Source organism: Oryctolagus cuniculus, chromosome 3 (assembly GCF_964237555.1).
Source record: "Oryctolagus cuniculus chromosome 3, mOryCun1.1, whole genome shotgun sequence".
Taxonomy (NCBI): domain Eukaryota; kingdom Metazoa; phylum Chordata; class Mammalia; order Lagomorpha; family Leporidae; genus Oryctolagus; species Oryctolagus cuniculus.
The window spans coordinates 9,126,385-9,148,213 of record NC_091434.1 but is presented as its reverse complement, the minus strand read 5'-3'; the positions used below and the strand labels follow the sequence as shown (position 1 = coordinate 9,148,213).

At 47.3% G+C, this 21,829-nt stretch overlaps 1 protein-coding gene across 1 annotated transcript in view; it reads right to left on the bottom strand.

Moving 5' to 3' along the window:
* Positions 1-21,829, bottom strand: part of DNER (delta/notch like EGF repeat containing) — a 426,443-nt gene that overhangs the window by 322,662 nt on the left and 81,952 nt on the right. The gene's annotated exons all lie outside the window — the stretch shown is intronic.

Below are 21,829 nucleotides of genomic sequence, written 5' to 3'. Positions count from 1 at the left end.
TCCCTCGGCAGGCTCATGCAGCGGCTGCTCACCCTCATCCTTCACCCTACGTGCCCTTTCCCCCACCACAAGAAACTCCTCCCACCCCCACCCCGGTCTTCCACCACAAGGTCTCTGCTGTAACTTTGGAGGACAGTGCTGAGCCTCCGCTTTGAACCATGTCTTAAGAGGCTTGATTGCCAGCTGAGTTTCAATTAGAGTACCAGTGCTGCCGGCGGCAGTGTCTGTATGAAAGCGATTCTGCGCAAGGTTAATTTTCAGTCTGCTCCAGGATGGCATACCAATTGTTAACAGAGGGAGAAGCCTCCCCTTCTTCCATACTGCCCTGCACACCCTCCCTACCCCACTTCCTGGACCCTTGGGCTTTTCTCCAAGAACTCTGCCATCTGCCCACAAACCCAGCAATTCAGAGGTTAATGTTGGGCACAGCAGGGTACCCTCACCCCTGCCAGGGTCAACTCTGATTGGCCCAATATGCCAGAAGATAATGTTTTGATTATACCCCATTCCTGGGACAGCAAGGTTCCACAGGGAAAAACTCCTACATTGATTAGTAATGTCTGCCAAGGGCGTAAGAGGAGGAAGAAGGCAGGTGTACTGACAACTACTGATAGGCTCAATTTTCTCAGGCACTGTAGTGCTGCCACAAGTGCCAGTGTGTGACTTCTCACAGAGAAGGGATGGAAGGAGAGAATGAAGAGAGAAAAGGCAATAAGGAAGAGAAAGGCCTGCCCATAGCATGAACAGCACTTTCGTATTTCTTTTGTGAACAGCCAGTACCCTATAATCTACTGAATCAACTGCAATGTTAAAGGAATCAGATTGTGACCCTTACTTCCTGTTCACATTGCCCATGGAAGAATCATTTCCTTAAATACTCTGAGATATGAATAATAGCGACAACAAGAACTGTACTTGTGTAGCAACCACCACCATTTGTTCTGTGCAAATTCCAGGTATCATCTTACCTAGTCTTCAAATACACACTCTGAGCATTATTTTACATAAAAATAGCCCCATATGATATACTTACATATCTAGCATTATTTTATTTTAGTTGACACTTTACAGAGGAGGACAGAGAGGAGTTGAGTAATGCGGCCATGGTGACAAACTCAGAAAGGGCAGTTTGACCCCAGGCAGTCTGACGGCAGAGGCCATGTTCTCCCACTCCTCCAGGACATTGTTCGCTGCACTGTAATTCCTCCAGGACATTGTTCACTGGAGCAAACTGTTTGCACCAGCATATTGAACTTGGCATTTCCCTGACGGAAGCAAAAGGAGAAGAGCTTCCCCACAAACCCTCGAACTGTACTGCCCACCAGATCTCCCCAGCCCTGACCCGCTGTGCTTACACCCTTAGAGGCCCTGAGTCAGAAGCACCCTGTCTCCTAGGCCCTGGTCCCAGGCAGGCAGGCAGGTGGTGGAACTGTCACATCACAGGAGAGCCCAGAGTTCTACCGGCAGAGAAAGGCTCACATCAGGACCGACGTTGAGCACAAGGCACACCCCGGGCACCAGCAAGGGTAGAAGAGAGGACTTGGAGTGCAGAGGAGGGGAAGAGGGCAAGAATTAGCAGAGTCCCACAACTCTGCGTCTTGCTGACTGTGCTCAGAGAGAGCTCTGGGCTTGTCCAAGAGCACAGTTAATAATAAAGCCTAAGTAAACCCCAAGTCTGTGGATCGCTGCCCAACACTCCCCAAATCAAACTCCAGCAAAACAGCTAAACAAGGTTTTAGGAACAATCTGCTCTTCTGCATCTGTTTTCTACCTCCTCTTGGACACACCAACAGACTGCTTTTCCCAGCCTCCTTTGCAGGAGGGTGTAGTCACATGACTAAGATGTAGCCAATGGCATGGGAGAAGACAGAACAGGTGCCACTTCCTGGCCTGGTCACACAAACCTCCCCGAGTGCCCCCACCCCAGCATGCACCAGGATGAAGCCCCTGGGTGACCCTCAGTGGTGCTGTAGAGCATTGCCTTTGACCTGATCCTTGAATTACTGAATGGAGCAGACACCTGCCCCAAAATTAAAACACCTGTACCTGCCCTGGACTATTACTGGCAAATGAGTGAGAAAGACGTGTTTGGTCGATGCATTACTCTCTCTTCCCACCATGACTAAGGAGAAGCTCCAGCTGATAAGCAACCCCGCCCCTTTAAAGCACACAAACTTGTGCCAATCATTTAATTTATAAAATGGGACTTAAACATCTACCAGACCATCAGTTTACAACTGTTGAACCCAGTAAAATTAAGCCTCCTTTTATTCTGTGTCCATTGGCTAGTTTGATGTCAGACATGTCTTGGGCTTCACTCATGGCCCTGCCATGGTATGTGGGAGCCAACACATGGACAGCTTGCTGACTGTAGAATTTTCAGGAATTTCGTGAGCTGGCTGTTAAATGCAGATATTATTAAAAGTCAAATTGTACAAACTTACAATTAAACTCTATTAAAAGGAAAGGTAATTAGAAGCCATCTCTTTCAAAATGCTTTTCTACCTGTTATCATCCGTGCATCTACTGTGTCTGTGTGACAGAAATTCTACAGAATGGTGTTCTAACACATCCCTCCCCAAGTCTGCAGTCAGAGGCATCACCTTGGTAGCCAGCACTCATTTATAGCAGGTGCATTTGCACCATGGAAATTGGTGAAGGCTACAAATCCGGGCTTTTTTCCTCCTGGAGAGTCACTTGTGAGATATTAACCATTGCTCTCAAGGAAAAAAGAGGTGTGAATGCCATCCTCTTAATTATTTTAAACAGACAAGGAGGCATTTGGCTTTATGTTCGTATGGAAACAACATAATCTTTATTTACACATTTTAGTTTCTTCCCTGAATTACTGGGGTGGGCATTTGGCCTAGTGGTTAAAAGGCCTGTATTGCATTAAAGTGGCTACGTTCAATGTCCACCTCTGGCTCCCGGTTCAGACTTCCCGCTAATGCACACCCTGGGAGGCACTGATGATCACTCAAGTAATTGGGTTCCTGTCACGCCACTGAGAGACATGGATCCCGTGCCCAGCTCCAAGCTTTGGCCTCAGCTCAGTCCCAGCTGCCTTGGACATTTGGAGAGTAAACCAGTGAGTACAAGTTCTCTCTCACTCTCTCTGTCTCTCCCCTAAATATTTTTAAATTTATTAATTTGAAAGTCAATGTTGGAGCCAGTGCTGTGGCACAGTGGGGTAACACCCTGGCCTGAAGCACCAGCATCCCATATGGGCGGCAGTTCAAGTCCCGGCTGCTCCACTTCCTATTCAGCTTCTGCTATGGCCCCAAGTCCTTGGGCCTCTGCACCCACGTGGGAGACCCAGAAGAAGCTCCTGGCTCCTGGATTCAGATCAGCACATCTAACACCGTTGCGGCCAATTGAGGAATGAGCCATCAGATGGAAGACCTCTCTCTCTCTCTCTGCCTCTCCCCTCTCTCTGTAACTCTGACTTTCAAATAAACAAATAAATCTTTAAAAAAAATTCAGTGTTACAGAGACAGAGGGAAAGGCAGAGAGATTTTCCGTCTGCCAGTTCACTCCCCAGGTGCCCGCAATGGCCAGGGCTGGGCCAAGTGGAAGCCAGGAGCTTTATCTGGGTCTCCCATGTGGGTGGCAGAGGTCCAAATACATGGGCCATCTTCTGTTGCTTTTCCCAGTCCATTAGCAGGAAGCTGGATTGGAAGTGGAGCAGCAAGGACACAAACTGGTGCCCATATAGAATGCCAGCACTGCAGGTGACAGCTTTACCACTACACCACAATGCTGGCCCCTCTTCCTCTCTTAAATTAAAAAATATATTTTTTATTTTAATTTTCTTTGGAAGGTAGAGAGACAGAGGGATATAGACAGAGATCTTCCATCCTCTGGTTCAATCCTCAAAGACCCACAACAGCCAGAGCTGTGCCAGGCTGAAGCCACAGCAGGGAACTCAATCCAGTCTCATACAAAGGAGGCAGGGACCCAAGTGCCAGAACCATTACCTGCTTCCTCCTAGGCCACACGTTAGCAGGCAGCTGGGCTGGAAGCAGATGCCAAGACTGGAACCAGGCACTCCCTTAAGTGATGTAGGTGTCACACAGCATCTTAAGCACTGTACCAAACATCTGTCCCCTAAGAAAATAAGGTTCTTATTATCATGGAATTAATTGGAATAAATGCCACAGAAGGCATATAGTGGAAATTTGAATTCACTATTTTCTATTCAGAGTATGCATTTGCTAAGCAGGATTTATCTTCTTTAAATTATGAACAATCCTTTAAAAACAAAGTTAACACAGCAGGGTAAAAACATGCAAGGGTTTCCGTCATGTCTTCCCCATATTATCTATGTGCTCCAAGTAATCCCAATCCCAACCCCAGCATGTTTTTAACAGATATTGAAAGAATTGATTCTAAAATTCACATGGAATACAGGACATCAGAGAATCAATGAATTTTGAAAAAAAGAATCTGTATAAGTGGATTTACATCATCTGATTTCGAAAAAGCAATCTAGAACAGATCACCTACTGCAATCAAGGCAAGTATTGGCTTAAAGACAGACAGACAACCAATTAATCTATCAACCAGTGGAACTAAGTCCAGACATAGACACAAATATGCGACTGATTTTCAGCAAAAGTACCAAAGTAATTCGATGGACAAAGACTATTCTTTTCAACAAATGGTGAAGAACAAATGGATATCGACAAGGAAACATGCTCAAGTCCCCGCCTCCCATGTGGGAGACCCAGATGCTGTTTCAGGCTCCTGGCTTTGGCCCAGCCCAGTCCCAGCCCCAGCTGTTGCAGCCATTTAGAGAGTCAATCAGCAAATGCAAGCTCGCTCTCTCTCTCTCTCTCTCCCTCCCTCTCTCTCTCCCCCTCAACCAATAAGTCTTTCAAATAAATAAATCTTAAAAACAAAAGTATCTTCCTTTGTGATATGAGTTTTGTTTTGTTTTGCTTTGTTTTGTTTTTGACATATAGAGTTAGACAGTGAGAAAGAGAGACAGAGAGAAAGGTCTTCCTTCCATTGGTTCACCCCCCAAATGGTTGCTATGGCCGGAGCTACACCAATCCTAAGCCAGGAGCCAGGTGCTTCCTCCTGGTCTTCCATGCGGGTGCAGGGGCCCAAGCACTTGGGCCATCCTCCACTGCCTTCCCAGCCACAGCAGAGAGCTGGACTGGAAAAGGAGGAACTGGGACTAGAACCTGGTGCCCATATGGGATGCTGGTGCCGCAGGCAGAGGATTAACCAAGTGAGCCATGGTGCCAGTCCCTGTGATATGAGTTTAATTTCAATCAGAAATTTATTCACTGGGACCTGTTGCGGTGGATTCGTCCCTGAGAGGAAGAGTATGGTGGGGGCAAGAGGCGTGGAGTCACCACACAGACCCCCAGAGTCGGGTGAAAGCAGGCCTGAGGCAAGCAGCCTGCAGACTCGTTTATTTCAGTTGCAACAATAGCTTATATAGTCAAGGCAGCCAATCCGGTCAAGGGGCGGTCTATGCCTAACCAATCACAGCCTGTTGCCAGGCAGTTTCTGAAGCCATCCAATCACACCCTGTTGCCAGTCAGGCTCTGTTGCCAGGCAGTTTCTGAAACCATCCAATCACAGCCTATTTTCAGTCAGGCTCTGTTGTCATGTGGTTTCCGAAGCCATCCAATCACAGCCTGTTGCCAGGCAGTTTCTGTTGTCAGCGGCCATCTTGGCATGACCTTCTCACCTTCTCATGACCTTCTTACCTTCTCATTCCACCACAGGGACCTACTAAAGTCGTGGCCAAAGCCTCAAATGAAAATACGACTGTGTCGGTACTATAGCATAATGGGCTAAGCGTCCACCTGTGGTGCCTGCATCCCATATGGGTACCCATTCATGTCACGCTTGCCCCTCTTCCATATCTCTCTGCTATGGCCTGGGAAAGCAGTGGAAAATGGCCCAAGTGCTTGGGCTCCTGCACCTGCATGGAAGACCCAGATGAAGCTTATGGCTCCTGGCCATCGGATCAGCTCGGCTCTAGCTGTTGTAGCCATTTGGGGAGTGAACCAGCGGATGGAAGACCTTTCTGTGTCTCTCCCTCTGTCTGTCTGTAATTCTACCTCTCAAATAAATAAGTAAAATCTGAAAAAAAGAAAATATGACAGAATTATATCCTTCCACTAATAAATCGTACAGTCATTTCTTGGGAACAAATTACTAGAGATGACCTACAAAACTGTGTTGGTAAAATTATCTTATTCAAACCCACTTCAAAAATTAAAAAATTAATCCCAAAGCAATTAGGTCACTAATCCTAAGAACGAAAGCCCCAGGGGCAAGTCTCCAGGCTTCAGCTACACTGCTGGATTCCAAGGGTTTCTTGCCGTTCTGTGATCATCTTGGGTCACCTGTAGAAGAACCAGCTGGGGAATCTCTACGTGTGGCTACCCGGCCCTGCCCTAGTGCTCGGAATGGCAAGTCTGGAGTTGGAGCTAACATCCTATTCTGAGCACACTCTTCAGGGGTACCAGCAGACACCACGTGGGCTCCAAGAAAAATGTTTAGAAATGAGACAAGGCTATGGGAATCTGGCTTTTGGAGATGGAAAAAAAAAAGAGCATTATTATACAAACAAATTCATTCAGGCTATTTTCTCTCTGATACTTTTAAACATCATAAAATGTCTTATTTGAAAACTCAAGAATATTCAATAAGAAATAAGAACATAATTGCTAAATGCCCTATAAAACCAGAAATAAACTTCTGACGGCTTATGTTTACATCTGGAAAATGGCTTAACACGAAAGCTCTATTACAATCACAGCCCCAGGCTCAGCCCTTCCAGAACAACAAAACTGGTCACGTGACGAAGCCACTGTGAGGTCGAGCTGCAAGTTTCGCTCTCCAGGACTCTGGGCTAAGCACTCAAGGGCAGGATCTCTGGTGACCACGTCAGAGCAAGGATTTCACAGAACTTGTATATTCACAGTGACGACGCAGCCTGGGCTACATGCTCTGGCCTCCTCCTCCAAGGAACAGACACAAGCATATGTTCACCAAACAGCCCTTGACCAAAAAACAACACGGAGAAGGGACGACACCTGCAGAAGTCCTCCCCACACATCCACAGCCCCAGAGACCAGTTTCTTCTCCCAGTTTACTTGAGCACCCTTCCAATCTACCTCTGAATTCGCAGTGCCTCGCAGGGGATAGCTGAAAAGTTTATAAGACAAAACACAACCATAAAGAAAACCGTGAAGCAAGGTCAGCTCAGCTCCAGGTCCACAGTGGTGGGGCTGCGTCTCCTCCGTGCTCAGCTCTGATTTGCATGTTTCAGGATCACACTACAATGCAATACTTCCCACTCTGGAAGTCACAGCTCTGTTGAAAGGATTAATATAGAAATGTGCCAAATTATTTATAGATCTATGAATAGGGAGCAAAACATTAGCATCAGCTGATACAGGCAGAGAAAAGTAGCTCAGTACACCCTGTACGAAAGTCGTCTCGGAAACACCTTCGTCTCTACTTGTGCCCTACAAAGAGAGTGTACTGCAGTCCGTTTCAATTATATGTGATAGCTTCTGCAATCAAGAAATATTGCAAATCGGCTTAGTTTTATTGTACTTCTTCTCGGCTGTGGTTAACAGGGAGAGAAAGACAAAGACAGGGCTGGCGCTGTGGCGTAGTGGTTTAATCCTAAGCCTGTGGGATGTGGGTGTCAGTTCTAGTCCAGGCTGCTCCTCTTCCGATCCAGCTCTCTTCTGTGGCCTGGGAAAACAGTGGAAGATGGCCCAAGCACTTGGGCCCCTGCACCCGCGTGGGAGACCTGGAAGAAGCTCCTGGTTCCTGGCTTCGGATTGGATCAGCTTCGGCCATTGTGGCCATTTGGGGAGTGAGCCAGTGGATGGAAGACCTTTCTCTCTGTCTCTCCCTCTCATTGTCTGTAACTTTACTTCACAAATAAATAAATAAATAAATCTTAAAAAAAGAAGATAAAGACACTAAAACACGTTGTAAGTGCCTAATGCAATGATTTTCTTGCAGCCATGTGTACACAATGGAATGGAGGCAATGCTGGGAACCAAATGAGCTTGCATGACTCGCTGGGGCCATGAGAGAATCACCAGGCAGTGCTGTGGACTCAGCTGAGGGTGAAGCAGTGGCACCAGTGTCCAGGGTGAGCGGTGTCCTCTGGCAGAGGTCCACACACAGCCTGGCTTTGGGGAAGAAAATGACATCCACCTGTATAAGGCAGCCGAGTGCACTGGCCAGGGATCGGTGCTAGCAATGGGTCACGTGACTGAAACTGGCAAGCAGGAGAAGACAGGAAACAGGGTGACTGCTCTGTTTTGTTTGGGCCCTGGGAGGGGCCTGGGAGACAGAGCAGGAAGTCATGCAGGCCTTCGAGGTGTTGCTGAGGCTGAAGGGCAGGTGCAGGGGGAATGAGTGGGAGAGGAACTAGAACGCGTCTAGCAGCAGCGTGCTCAGGACGCTGGGATTGGAGTGGATTCCAGAAGTCCACTGTTTCTGGTGCTGATTCTGGCTGGGACATGGTCGTGGGCATGAATGGCCAAAATGAAGCAGATGCAAAGTTAGATACAGCTAGGGGGACACAGCCACAGCAGGCTGGATAGTTACCTGAGTTATCCATAAAGACGGTACACAGACACCAACAATGACACATGCGTTAGGGGTGGAAAAGAAAACCAAATCACACATGAAAGATGTTGACAAATAGGAGGATGTGACAGAGTAGGGTTAACAGCAGGAAAAATTTCCAAGGAGTAGAATCCTGTACACAGATATGAAAGAACAACATCTCCGATACACCAGGATTTCAGAATGCTCTCACCTACACTAGTGCACACTCGGTGGCTCTCTCTTGTACACACGTGCGCGTGCACACACACAGTCCCCACGTTCCCCCAGACTGGTGAACCTGTGAGCCCAGGGGTTTTTCAAACAGATGATCCCACAGGATTGGGAAGTCAGAAACTCCATTGTTGGCCCTGGGATCTATCAGAGATACCACCATCTACAGTAGGAAAAATAAAGCAGATAAATCTATTCTGTGGGAAGAGTTCTCCAAGTAAAAGAAGCAAGATCAAAAAGAACAAACATGAGGACCTTCTCCCAGGACATCAGAGTTCCTTAAATGGCAGTTGGGAAATAATGTAGAATTCTGTGTTTCTGTGAAGAAAACAAGTCGATCTTGTCCTCACCACGCAGCTCCCTCTCGTAGAGTACGGATCTTGACCATACACCCGTGAGATCGGCGGATTCCCGAGGCCTGACTGACCCCCTGCACACAGAGACAGGATGTCAGGGAATAAGGATGCGGAAGAAGAAGGGAGGACTTGGAGAAGTGAGAAGAAGGCAGAGCTACAGAGGCAGGAGCACCAGAGCTGAAGTCCCAATGGCAAATGTCACTCCCATCACTTTGTGCATGTTATGTTAGGTGGCAGTTTGTTATATTCTATTGACACTGTTGAATGGCTAACTCATCTCTGAATACATTTTCCTAGCACTGGGAACAGGGTCTGATTCAAAGGCAAAAAGTGCCTGAGCCATTTTGCTGTAGAGAAATCGCAAACATTCCCGCAAATTGGGCTCTTCTGATCCTAACAATTATTTGCATTTTTACCTGGGGAGCAGCTCACCCAGGAGCCCTCGCCCTCTAGAATGAGGAGGCCACGTTGATGGAGTTTTCCCAAGGTTTTCACCGTGCCTCATGCCTCGTCTCAGTGACTGACCCCGGCTACAAACATGGGCAGCAAAAGCAACATGAAATGGCTGAGACTGGCCTGCCGGGCATAAATGCAAAGTCTGTGGGTGACTTCAGAGAACACAGCACAAGGCAAAAGTCCGGCAGCAAATCACCACCATGGTAGCCTGGCCGCCCTTCTGCCCCTGGCCTGCAAAGAAAGGGGAACCCTGCAGTGAGCCTTGCGAGAGCCATCACCCCTCCTGGGAGCAGAGGAGCCCAAGCCAGGCGAGACAGAGAAGTCCAGGCTTCCTCCATAGACTGTGTAATCTGATGTCTCCCTCTATCACACCAAATTCTCCCCATGGAGGAAACATCCCCTACAAATGCAGGGACAGAAGTGGGTGAAATATCCCAGTGGTGTCCTGAGCAGGATCAAGCATCACCTCCATCTCACCTGTGACCACAGACTGTCATGGAAGCACAGAGAACACGGATGCTTAAAGAAACGATGATGAGGAACCCAAACGCAATGGCCGTCTCAAGAGCTATCACTCTGCGGTCTTAGGCAAGCCACGGCCTCCATGGGCCTTGGCTTCTCCATGCAGAGTGGGAGACTGCCTACCTCCAGCAGTCAGCTGAATCACAGGACGTGATGTTTGGAAAGCATCGTGCATTTAAGATCGTCCCTGAGGCTTAGTGAGCACTAGCAGGACCCCTGCTGAACCTTCAGCCAGGAGAGGAGGGGACCATAGCAGAGAGGGGCACAGGACCTGGAACCAGTCTGTGTGGGCTGGGATCCCAGTCTGCAGCTTTCTAACTGTCAGACTCGGGTAGTTACGACAGTCATAGCCCAGTCCTACCACTGCTAAGATGAAGATGGTGCTGATGCTGATAGGCACTAACAATGCCCACTTTGTACAGTTGCCAAGATTAAGTGAAGGGGCCAGCACTGTGCCTCAGTGGGTTAAAGCCCTGGCCTGAAGCACTGTCATCTCATACAGGTGCTGGTTCTAGTCCCGGCTGCTCCTCTTCCAATCCAGCTCTCTGCTATGGCCTGGAAAAGCAGTAGAAGAGGACCCAATTCCTTGGGCCCCTGCACCCATGTGGGAGACCCAGAAGAAGCTCCTGGCTCCTGGCTCCTGATCAGTGCAGCTCTGACCATTGCAGTCATCTGGGGAGTGAACCAGTGGATGGAAGAACTCTCTCTCTCTGTCTTTACCTCTCTCTGTAACTCTGTCTTTCAAATAAATAAAATTTTTAAAAAGATTAAGTTAACGATGGAATAAATAAAGGGGAGAGTGATCCAACATGAGAAGTGAGATACTCAGCAGACTCATAGAATGGCAGATGTCCTAAATAGCACTCTGGCCTCAGAATCAGCCCTAAAGGCATTCGGATCTGGCTGAAAAGCCCATGAGAGTATTTCAGGCATGGAAAGCCAAGACACTCTGGCAAAAGATCTCTGCGAGTGAGATCCCAGTGGAAAGAACAGGTCTTCAAAGAAGGAGGTACCTTTCTCTGAAGGGAGGAGAGAACCTCCACTTTGACTATGACCTTGTCTAAACAAGATAAGAATCGGAGAACTCAGAGGGCTTCCATAGCCTTGGAAACTCATGACCGGAGCATAGGGAGACTACTGATGCCATAGACAGGAGTGTCAATTGGTAAAGTCAACAACAGGAGTCACTGTGCACTTACTCCTCATGTAGGATCTCTGTCCTTAATGTGCTGTGTATTGAGATTTAATGCTATAACGAGTACTCAAACAATATATTTCACTTTGTGTTTTTATGGGGGTGCAAACTGTTGAAATCTTTACTTAATGCATACTAAACTGATCCTCTGTAAAAAAAAAAAAAAAAAAGAAAAGAAATTATCAACTCCCAACTTGACTCACACTGGGATTAAACATGACAATAGGTCTGATCTGATTTCATCATCATTTAAAAAAAATCATCTATTATTTCTCACTTTATGTTTCTGTGTGGGAGCAAACTGTTGAAATCCTTACTTAAGGTATACTAAGCTGATCTTCTGTATATTAAGATAATCGAAAATGAATCTTGATGTGAATGGAAGGGGAGAGGGAGTGGGAAAGGGGAGGGTTGTGGGTGGGAGGGACGGTATGTGGGGGAAGCCATTGTAATCCATAAATCGTACTTTGGAAATTTATATTCATTAAATAAAAGTTAAAAAAAAAAAGATTAAGTTAAGTCCAGGGAAAGTGCCTATGATCCTGGAAAGCAGTTGGGAGTCAGTCATTTTTGGTTGTGAATTATCATGGTTGTGAATTTTATCATGGTATATGGAGTGGCACTCCCCTTCATTCTCTGTATCAGTTTTATTTCCTCGATCTGTGATTTTTTTTTCTAATTTCTCAAAGTCAGTTATCTCTTAACCTTCCCAGATGATGGCTGCACGCCTCGTCTCCAAAACCCTGAAGGGTAGCAGCCATGGAAACACCCTGATCACCAACTCAGTGCTTTGTACAAAGCAGTCACTCAACAAACTTCACTGACTTGCACAGCAAGTACAGATGTCGTTTGTGTCATTCATCATGTGCATTAACGGACACCAAGTCAATCCAGGGACCAAACCTGAACCTGTCTCCAAAAGTCACAAGTCACTCTCTCTTTTGAAGATTTTATTTATTTATTTGAGAGGCAGAGTTACAAAGTGAGAGAGAGGTCTTCCATCTGCTGATTCACTCCCCAAATGGCCAGAGCTGAGCCAATCCAAAGCCAGGAGATAGGATCTTCTTCTGGGTCTCCCACATGGGTGCATGTGCCCAAGTACTTGGGCCATCTTCTTCTGCTTTCCCAGGCCATCAGCAAGAAACTGGATCAGAAATGGAGCAGCCACAGCTAAAACCGGTGCCTATATGGGATTCTGGCACTGCAGGCAGGTGCTTCACCTACTACACCATAGCACCAGCCCTGAGTCCCTCTGTCTTGCCTAAGACACTCCATCTGTCAAGTGTAATGACTGTCTTGAGCCTGGAGAGAGAGGGCTTATTCCTCAGTGTTGTAGTAAACAGAGGTGCTCCCAAATTCAGTGGTGACCTGAAAAATACAGCCGCAGCTTCCCCTGGGATGTATGATGCTGATAATTCAGGGAAAGCAAGTGGACAATGACTCAGATCATCAAAAATGATTGGAGGGGCTGACATTGAGGCGTAATGGGTTGAGCTGCCACCTACAACACCAGCATCCATATGGGCACTGGTTCGGGTCCTGGCTGCTGCACTTCCTATCCAACTCCCTGCTAATGCACCTAAGAAGACAGCAGAGGATGGTCCAAGCGCTTGGGCCCCTGCACCCATGTGGGAGACCCAGAAGAAGCTCCTGGCTCCAAGCTTCAGATTGGCCCAGATCTGGCTGTTGCAGCCATTTGGGGAGTGAATCAGCAGATCAAAGATGTCTGTCTCTATCCCTCCCCGCTTTCTCTGTGTTACTCTGCCTTTCAAATAAATGTCTTTTATTAAAAAAAGAATGATTAGAGATGTTTATGCTGAATTTGTGGCTCTAATTTTTCAAGCATAACAGCATTTTAATAGGAACATTGCACAAGAAACCCTCAGAGGTCCCCATCAGCTGCAAATGCTGCTTTACTAAATGAAGTCAACTAAAGAGAGAGGAGTGAGGGCTGCAGAACTTGTTTGCTGATACCCACAGAGCTAAATCCAGACCCTCAGAATGGCACCAGCCCCTGGAAGCCAGAACGGAAGAACCATGGCATTAGAGCCCTTAAGCAGGGAACATTCTAAAGCATTTAGCGCTGGACTGATGTTAAACAAGCAAGAAGTCCAGGATCCTCACTACTGATGTCGTAAGTTGTAGCTGACAGCAGGACAGGATCAAGTTGTGCCGAATGACACCTTAGGGCTCTCTCAATCGGTCCTTCCAGGATAACTGATGCTTTCGCGGGCTCTAGAAATGGGCCATGCATTTTGTACAAATGGAGGCACACCTTCTTTTAGATACTTCAGATGTTTACCAATCTGTCGATGGTACCTGGGATGTAGGATGACTATTTAACACCCTAGCCAGGATTCTTTAGGAGAGGTGGAGAGGTGTTGGGTCCAGTGTCATGGTGCAGTGGGTTAAGCCACTGCCTGTGACTCCAGCATCCCATATGGGCGCTGGTTCAAGTCCCAGCTGCTCCACTTCCAATCCACCTCCCTGTGAATGTGCCTGGGAAAAGCAGTGGCAGATAACCCAAGTGCTTGGCCCTTGCCACCCACATGGGATTCTCAGATGGAGTTCCAGGCTCCTGGCTTTGGCCTGGCCCAGCCCCAGCCACTGTGGCCATTGAGGGAGTGAACCAGCAGATGGAAGATCTCTCCCTCCCTCCCTCCCCCTCTGTCTCTCTAACTCTGGATTTTCAAATAAATAAAATAATTATTTAAAAAAAAACAAACATAATAAAAGAGTTGCTATCAATAGTTACCAGGGAGACAAATTCAGAAAGCATGGTCTCCCGCGTAACTGTGGGTGGAGCATTAACCCACTCTGGCCTCATGAAGCACTTTCACTTGCATTTTTATTCATTTATTAAATATTTTCTAGGAGCTAATTTTATGTCAAGCTCTGAGCAAGGCACTGGGGAGAACAGAAATGAAGGCTGCCTCATTCCCAACTCCGCAGAGCTCCTTCAGAATGCAGAGGGAGCTGTGGGGGGCGTTCACCAGCCACGTGACAAGGGCAAACAGGGCAGACCAGACAACTGCTCTGAGACCAACATCTGCAGAAAAGACGGTAGCCAGCCCCAAGGTGATCAGCCAGAAACAAATTACCTGGCGGAGCCCTCTGCTGTGGCCAGGGAGTGCAGTGGAGGATGGCCCAGGTGCTTGGGCCCTGCACCCCATGGGAGACCAGGAAAAGCACCTGGCTCCTGGCTCCTGCCATCGGATCAGCGCGGTGCGCCGGCCGCAGCACGCCGGCCGCGGCGGCCATTGGAGGGTGAACCAACGGCAAAGGAAGACCTTTCTCTCTGTCTCTCTCTCTCTCACTGTCCACTCTGCCTGTCAAAAAAAAAAAAAAAAAAAAATTACCTGGCGGAACCTGTTCTTTCAGCCACTTTGCCACGAGAACGAGAGGTGGACCAATTCCTTGAAAATGGGGGTTCTAACACCTTCTGAAGCTGCCTGGAACTGTACATTCAGCATTTAAGCAGCTCTCTCTCTCTCACTCTCTCGCTCTCTCGCTCTCTCGCTCTCGCTCTCGCTCTCTCTCTCTCTCTCCTCTCCCACACCCCACTTTGTTCATTTCCATGCCTTCTACAAAAGCTGCGGTGGGGAAATACAACCAGGGGTTATGTGCACAGCAATCCTTCCCTGAGTGTGGATTATCTTCTCCTGCTAATTTTAAGACGTGATTACAAGAGGCTTGATGACTAAACAAGTCCCAACAAGCACAGACTAGTAAATTGCTTGGATTGCCAAGAAAATCTGCAATAAAAAAAAGCCCAAAAATATATGATTTGGAAAAGCATTGTAAACACAGATGGCTTACAATGGGAAATAAATAATGCTACGTCAGTTTAATTCAGAACCCCAAGGACCAAAACTAAGTCAAATAACCATAAATTTTTAGTCGTGTTTTGCTGATGAAGCCCAAGTCCCTTATGCTGATCTCTGCAACTGTGCTGTTGACATAACTTCTGGGGGGAGACTTGAGCCACCTCTCTCTGAGCTACTAACAGGGCAGACTAAGCATCTGACAGATGCTTCTTATGCAACATTACACACGGGTGTTCTGAAGGAAGGAAAAACAAAGATGATGAGTGCAATCAATCCATGAGTATGGATTGGCAAACCCCTCCAGCACCAGTGGACTGACGGCACACCCTGTGCCTGGCATCGGCCAGGCACTCGGGGTCTACAACAAAACAGAAAGTTCCCTGCCCTTATGGAACTACACTCAGTAGGCCAGGGACAGCAGATGGACAATGAATCAAAATTTACTACTAAGCAACGCTAGCAACAAGAAGAATGACAGAGCAGGCTGAGAGGTGGTCAGGGGGCCCCAGGACGGCCTCTCTGTGGGGGTGGCGTTGGAAGTCGGAGGTGAATATAAGAGGAGCAGGGGTCTGGTTAGAAGAATAAATCAGTCGGTGGAAACAGCGGAGCAAAATGTATTTCATCTGCGATTTGAAAATTCTTCCGCAGAACTCAACTTCCCTACTTGTATTCATTACACAAATATTAAAACATCCATTCACATCATTGTAATGAGAATATAAACCAAGAAACACTTAGAGAATGCAACCTGGGAATATGTATCAACAGCCACTACAATTATCATAACTGTTCAATTCAGCAATTCTGTTCCCGAGGATATACAGTAAATGGACAGCAGGTAAGATCCCACCTGCAATGCCAGCATTCGCTGTCGGAGTGCTGGTTCCAGCCCTGGATACTCTACTTCTGACCCAGCTAATGCACAAGGGAGAGTGATGAGTGACAGTCCAAGTACCTGGGCCACTGCCACCCATGTGGGAAGCCCAAATGGAGTTCCTGACTCCTGGCTGCTGCAGGCATTTGGGGACTGAAGCAGCAGATGGAAGTCTCTCTCTCTCTCTCTCTCTCTCTCTCTCTCTCTCTCTCTCCCCCTTTACTTGTCTCTCAGTCACTCTACCTTTCAAATAAATAAATCTTTTTAAAAAAATACATGGAAAAGATATATTCAGAAATTCACACAAGGATTTTATACAAAGATATCTGTGTATAGCCATATCAAAGATACCTATAATTTATAGGAGGAAGAAACTGGAATTAACCTCAACGTCTAACAACAGAAGAAATGTTGGATGAATTACAATATGCCTGTATGATGAAATCAGCCAATTATTAAATAGCAAGATTTTGTTCAATATTCATGCAGAGATGCTCATGAGAATTTTAAGAAAAAGGGCAGAGTAGGGGCCGGCGCTGTGGATAGCGGGTAAAGCCACCACCTGCAGTGCCAGCATCCCACATGGGCGTGAGTTCGAGTTCTGGCTGCCCCACTTCCAATCCAGCTCTCTGCTATGGCCTAGGAAAGCAGTAGAAGATGGCCCAAGTCCTTGGGCTGCTGCACCTGCATGGGAGACCTGGAAGAAATTTCTGGTTCCTGGCTTCGGATCGGCGCAGCTCTGGCCGTTGCGGCCATCTGGAGAATGAACCAGTGGATGGAAGACCTCTCTCTCTCCCTCTGCCTCTCCTTCTCTCTCTGTGTAACTCTGACTTTCAAATAAATAAAATAAAAATCTTTAAAAAAAAGGAAAAAAGAAAAAGAGCAGAGTATAAAACTGTAACTATAAATGACTCCAACTTGACATCTATTCCATTCCTACATGTACACAAACAATATTCTTGGAGGAATATGCTAAAAGGTAATTATTGCCAAATTGGGGGATTACAAATGACTTATTTTCTTATTACTTCTCCAAAAGTTCCAACTGTTCCCAAAAGGACATGATTTATAGTTATAAGGAGGAAACTTATAGAGGTATATAATTTTATATCATCAGCCTTCTTGTATTTAAAAGTGAGGGATTCGCAGTTAGATATGCATTCTGTCCTTAGGGAACTATCTCCATGTACTGGGGAAGCACCGCGTGCTCCCCTTCTTCCTAGCATTTGTATTTTTCTCTTCTGCTTATTGATCTGGTCGCTTTCCCATCCAGCCAGATGTAAGAGCACATCATGACCCCACTGGCCTCTTCCTGAGGGTCTGGAACAGTATGGGCATAGAGCAGGTGTTCAGTGAAAGTAACCTGCATAATGTAAGCTAGAGGCTACAATTAGTTCTGCTACTCAGAATCCTCTATCCCCTGCACCAATGAAGAGGACTGTCTCGTCTGAGTCGAAGCACACATTATTCCTAGAGTGACATTTAAGTTGTTCCTCATTCTGATTGCATGTTTAGGGCTTTCTCTTGGCAGGGCTTGGAGTACCTGAAATACCTGTAAGCTTTCTGGGCTACTTGTTAAGTGCAGAACTGAACCTGTCCCAAGTCACAGTAGTCATTCCACTTCTCCATATCTTTTTTCATTACTTGGCCTCAGCAGTGTCAAATGACTTAAATGCTTTAGAATATCTAGTTTTCTAAAGAATTCTTTTTGATAATTAAAAATGAATCTTAATGAAGAATGGGATGGGAGAGGAAGTAGGAGGTGGGATGGTTTGGAGTTGGTGGGAGGGTGGGGATGGGGGGAAGAACCACTATATTCCAAAAGCTGTACCTATGAAATTTATATTTATTAAATAAGAGCTTTCTTAAAAAAAAAAGAATTCTTTTTTATAGACTTTAGCCTGCTACTCAGAAATTCTAGCGTGCATGTAATAGTCATTACAATAATAATAAAAAAGCACACTATAGAAGATAAACAGGTAAACATCTCTACATATGTGCTCCAATTATCTATGACCTGACACCTTGTTTCTCTCCAACTCAAAAGCAAAAGCTAAGAGACAGACATTTCGTTGCATGGTACATTTTGCCCCAAATAACTCACTCCCCCTATATTGGCTGTCCCAAAAACTTTTTTTCCAATTTGGAAAATCTCTCTTGAAAATGTGCTTGCAGTTACAGTAGGCTTCCCCCACCCAGCAATAATGTCTCTGTGAACATGTGTAGTGAGGCCAAAATCCATGAATGAAGCCTCTGCCGCCCGAGCTCTTTAGATCTAACCAGAGCCCTGACACTTGACACTTGTAACACTTTCTAGTAACAGAGACACAAAGCAAGGAGGCAGTGAGAAAAGGCAAAACAGCAACAGGCTAAAGGGCCGTGGCTAACACCATCCACTCAGTTCACCAGCATCTAAGGAGTTATTCTTACTGCAATCAGAAAGCATTTTCCTGTCTGTTTTTTAAGGCCAAAAAAAAAAGGCTAATATCAAAAGTTGACTACAAAGATGCTTTGGAAAGTTTATCTATGTATTTTTATGCTTGTTAGTATTAAACTGAAATAGTAGAACTCGGATGGGGAACTGGCATAGCAGTTAAGATGCCATTTAGAAGGCTGATATTCCATACCAGAGTGCCTGGATTTGAGTCCTGGCTCTGCCCCACTCTCTCTCTGTGTATGTGTCGGCCTGTCTGTCTTCTCTCTGCCTTCCAAATATTTTTTTAAATGAGTAGTAGTATTTTAGTGACTACACTAAAATAGGTTTGTTTTCCACAGGGAGGAAAGCATTAGGTACATAACCACATTATTTCAAAATGAATTATATTCAGTGATGACCAACTCTCTGGAGGAAAATTCATAATTCAGAGTTTTGAATTTCCTTTGTGTAGACACTCCCAGCTGTCGCTCCCCCTCTTCGTGGAGGAACGACACAGGACCCTGCGCTGTTCTTTCGTCTGCTCGGCCCTTCCCGGGTTCGCTGCTGGTCCTTCCCGGGTTGGCTACCGACCCTTCCACCTCCGTGGAAGGGTGGTTCCCCCTTTCTTTTTATTTTTTGGCCGGCACACCGCCGGCCGGCTCTCTCGGGGGCTGCACAGGTGTTCCTTCAGATAGATGTTCCTGGTGCATGTTGTCTCTCTCCTCCTTTATAGTCCTCTTTCACCAATCCCAACTCTGCTACCCACACGCCAAGTACGCTGCTCTCCTCCAATCAGGAGCAGGTCCTGCTGTTTATTGGTTGAACTGGAGGCAGCTGTGTAGAAGCTGTTTCCTCCTCTCCCAGCGCCATACTGTGGGAGAGCAGATGCATAGAATAAGTCTTAATTCCAGGAACAGTCTAGTCCGAGTTGCTCCCCACAGATCCCCCTTTCTTTTTATTTTTGGCGTTGATACGCGCCTGTCTTCGGTGCCCCGTGGCACACACTCTGCTCTGCTTGCTGGAGTTGCCCACAGGTGCTTACAAGCCCTACCAATCAGGCAAACCGAATCTGGGTCCTCTCTTCGCCATGTTGTGAGGAGGTTCTTAGGCGATGATGCATGCCTGTGTTCGGTGCCCTGCAGCGCATGCTCTGCTCTGCTAGAACTGCCTGCAGGTGCTTACAAGCCCTACCAATCAGGCAAACCGAATCCGAGCCTTCTCATTGCCGTATTGTGGGGAGACTTGTTGATGTTGATTCGTGCCTTTCTTCGGTGACCTGCAGCTCATACTCTGGTCGAGCTGCCTGTTGGTGCTTATCGCCTAATTAGGCAGACCGAATCCAAGCTCTCTCATTGCTGTGTTGTGGGGAGGCCTTATTTTTCTCTATTTCTCTATCTCCGGGCATTCCTATCTCTCCTATTTTACTTCTATCTACCAGCATTCCTATTTTTCTCATTTTACTTCTAAACTTCTGTTTCTCTTATCCCCGCGGCTTCCCGGCGCCTGCCCCGAGGCTGCTTCTCGGCGCCTCGCCCCGCGGCGGCTTCCCAGCTCTGCGCAGCTTCCCGGCTTCACGCGCGCTCCGCGGTCTCTGCGCCCTTCGCGCCCGCACCACGGCCTCTGCGCTAGCCCCGCATTCCCTATCTACTTGCGCCTCGTGCGCTCTCCCCGTTCGTGCCCCGCGCGCTCTCTCTGCGCGCGGCAGCTTCCACGAGTCACACAGCCTAGCTCACGTTTCCGCCACCGGTTGGTTTAATTTTCAGTCTAAGTTCCCCGGGCTAACCTGACGAAATGAAACCTATAGCTTATGTCTCCGCTCCCGGTTTGGCTTCCCGTCTTTTGCTCCCCGGGCTAATCTGAGGGATTCCAACCTGGCTTACGTCTCCACCTCTGGTTTCAGCTTTTCGCCTTTTGTTCCCCGGGCTGACTTGAAGAATTCCAACCTGGCTTACGTCTCGGCCTCAGCCTGCCCCCGCAGCTTCATTTTCCCTAACATTTTTCTCTACCCGGTATGTTTCCCTAAGTTTTCTTCCAACAATATTCCCCTCTCATTTCTCCTGGCTTCTCCCCACAGTCCGTATCCAAGTCTAAGTTTCTTCTAGCTTTCACTTTCGCTTTCAACCTTAGAGATTTCTCCCAGCTTCCCCCCATAGTCCGTATCCGAGTCTATGCCTAGGCTTTCGATAGCTTCTTCCGGCACCTTTTCCGTCCGGCTTTTCCCTAGGCTCTTTGCTAGTCTCTCTCTCCGGTATTTTCCCGCTTCTTCCTGTTTCTTCCCTCCTAGGTTTCCTATCCGAGTCACGGCACCATTATGTCGCTCCCCCTCTTCGTGGAGGAACGACACAGGACCCTGCGCTGTTCTTTCATCTGCTCGGCCCTCCCCGGATTTGCTGCTGGTTCTTCCCGGGTTGGCTACCGTCCCTTCCACCTCCGTGGAAGGGCAGTTCCCCCTGCCACTTTCCCCACTTCCGCAGGGGAGCGGCACACCGCCGGCCGGCTCTCTCGGGGGCTGCACAGGTGTTCCTTCAGATAGATGTTCCTCGTGTATGTTGTCTCTCTCCTCCTTTATAGTCCTCTTCCACCAATCCCAACTCTGCTACCCACACGCCAAGTACGCTGCTCTCCTCCAATCAGGAGCAGGTCCTGCTGTTTATTGGTTGAACTGGAGGCAGCTGTGTAGAAGCTGTTTCCTCCTCTCCCAGCGCCATATTGTGGGAGAGCAGATGCATAGAATAAGTCTTAATTCCAGTAACTTAGTCTAGTCTGAGTTGCTCCCCACACCCAACCTCTCCAGTTTTCAGTTACTGATGTCACTATTGACAAGATGCACACAACTCTTGCAAGGCAGAATCACGTAGTCCTACCACACACAAGAGCTTCCTAGAATTATACCAGGACTACGGCAGTTGACATAGTAACAAGGATGGTTCTATAGTTATAGCCTACACACAATGACAAAAAACATCTCACACCTGGGGTCTCCATACGTCCTCTGTAGTGAATGAGAATCAATCCTGTATCCCTTTCTGCATCTCTTCTCAGGTATTCTCCCAAGGTATGACATCAAGACCATGAGCTTAACTCTCAGGTGAACCCTATGCCACACAAAAGAAAGTCAGCTGTTGCCAACTTCCCCACACATCCTGACTAGAGATTCCATCACCTGGAGATTCAACTTTTACTTGGGTTTCTACTCCCAGTGACAAATGCAAACATTCCCCACTAAACATTCTCACTGGGGCCGGCACTGTGGTGCAGCGGATTAAAGCCCTGGCCTGAAGCGCCAACATCCCATATGGGCACCGGTTCTAGTCCCGGCTGCTCCTCTTCTGATCCAGCTCTCTGCTA